The 2,162-nt window shown below is 37.2% G+C and overlaps 1 protein-coding gene across 2 annotated transcripts in view; it reads right to left on the reverse strand.

The window, feature by feature from the left end:
* LOC110444142 overlaps positions 1–2,162 on the reverse strand; it is a 32,161-nt gene that overhangs the window by 24,235 nt on the left and 5,764 nt on the right. Inside the window, exon 1 of one of the 2 annotated variants that reach the window (XM_021488567.1) lies at positions 2,034–2,123. The exons of the other annotated variant lie outside the window; for it this stretch is intronic. The gene's annotated coding sequence lies outside the window, so the exon portion shown is untranslated. Of the gene's footprint in view, positions 1–2,033; positions 2,124–2,162 lie in introns of those variants that run through there. 2 annotated transcript variants of the gene reach the window in all.

A 2,162-nucleotide genomic window follows, 5' to 3' on the forward strand; every position in this document is an offset into this window, starting at 1 on the left:
TGTGTCTACGAATCCTGTACGTAGTGCTAATGATGTGATGTCTGATACAGCGTAAACACATTAAACAACTGTTTTAATTAAGTATGCCTTTCTACTACCCACTGCTGTTCACGGGTTTAAGGCCCATTCCTCTCTCTGCCATTTCACATAACCAGGTTGCAATCGCATTCTCACGAATAGATAATATATTGTGTAGGTATTAATATTGTCTGACGTCCGACTGGGGTTTTATGGAGTGTTCCTATCTGTATTACAAAATGTCATAATAAGCTCATTACTAATTGTTTTACAAGTGAATACGTGTATCTGGTTTATTGGCCGAGTTTCACGACTGATCGGGTCTTGAAAATTTTGAATTTGAATTTGAATTTGTTATGTCAATGGGTGACATATGATCAGCTTGCCTGTTTTGCCCGATAGGGTATACGTAGGAACGCGTGAGAGTGTTCAGACTGTGAGAGAATGAGGATTTTACACCACGGAAATCACGAGAGCTGGATTGTCTGTTGCCTGGGTGCTTCGTCTACGATATGCTTATACTGCAATTTGTTCACATGTATTAAATGTTGCCGTTTTGATATAAAACTCGGAGAATGTGTTAGATTAAACATATCTGTCTAATCATAAAGTGTACACTCTTTATTAGTGTTTTTGCTAAAATAATACCTGTTCAAAATAATTAGGGAAGTGTAACAAAATCATGGAAGTCAATAATTAGATTGCTTTCCGTGACCAACTATATTATAATTATTACATTTCTTCGTTTGTCACATTGATTATTGCTTACGTTTATGGCCATATAAGTATGTGAATTATTTTTTACTAGCTGCATTATGGCTCTAAGTGGGTTTTTTATGACACTTAAGTTGGGGAATATCTTCCAAAAAAGCGCCCCCCCCCCCGGAAAATATTACATTTCTGTTCAGCCAACAAAGGAATTAATATTCAATATTATGCATGCTCTTTTATTACCATAGTTTGCAATAATGTTCACAATTTTAATATGATTGGGAGTGTATGTGTATTGAATATTTAAACGGTGTCCAGCTATAAGCGTTTTGCAAGTGTCAAACATCTGAGAGAACATTCCGAGATGGCCCCTGTGTTCGCGACGTCACAGCTCTACGTCACACCCAGTCAACTTTTCATTCAGTGAGCGTTTGACACGCTTGTTTACAAAAATCATAGTTTTATTATACGGTACTCGTTTGGAGTTTAATGATGTGCTTTTGGAGTCATGTTTTGGTCTATGACAATATGGATTTGAGAATTAATGGCCCGATTCAAGGTAGAGTAACAAGTTTGCCATGCTTTTGATATTGTAAACATGCTATTTTTGGTATCAAAATAATCATGTGACATGTTAATATATTGGGGCGAATAAAGGGTGATTTTGTTGTGCAACTACACAATTACCTGTTGTCTTGATCTGGATCACAATGTTTTCTTCTTCTGCTCTTCCAATTTTCGAAATCGCGTGTGCACGTTCAGTTATGTTCATACGCGTGCGTACCACGAAACACTGATCCGCTATAGACACAAAAACACAGTTCGGAAAAAGCTCGCTCATATTTGTAAACAGTTGTTACCTAACAGAACACTGAGTTTTCCACAAACAATACAACGTAATTCATCCATAAAACAATATTTCATTTGGCTAATATGGTGGTTTGAAATAAAAAACTGTTTTTTTCCTGAACCGGCCGTTTTCCAACATGGCGTCCACTAGGTGTGCATCGTATTGACAAAACAATGTTTTCGTGATTTTGCTGTTAATTTACTAATTACACTAAATCTTCAGTTTTTACTTTCAAGAATAAAACTATATTAACAAGTTTGTACATTTAATTTCCGTCTAGCTATGCTCATTTTAATGTAAACAGATTTAGTTTTCCGAGTGATCCGCTATAGACAATGATCCGCTACTGCCGTAACAACTGTAGTACACGGTTCGGGGGAAATTTGGTAGAACGAGGCCAATATGGTCAACGGAAGAACCAAAACATAGGGCTTCATGTTGATATGCCACTTACCCGTGTTGTGATAACGCATAAATGGAGCAAATGTTAGGGGAAATCCGGGTAATCTCGGACACTTTTTACAATATCCGACTTCAAGTAGCAATGCTATCGCTCGCTAGGTGGCGCTTTCAGTGCGGCTTT

This window comes from Mizuhopecten yessoensis, unplaced genomic scaffold, assembly GCF_002113885.1.
Source record: "Mizuhopecten yessoensis strain PY_sf001 unplaced genomic scaffold, ASM211388v2 scaffold2021, whole genome shotgun sequence".
NCBI classification, from domain to species: domain Eukaryota; kingdom Metazoa; phylum Mollusca; class Bivalvia; order Pectinida; family Pectinidae; genus Mizuhopecten; species Mizuhopecten yessoensis.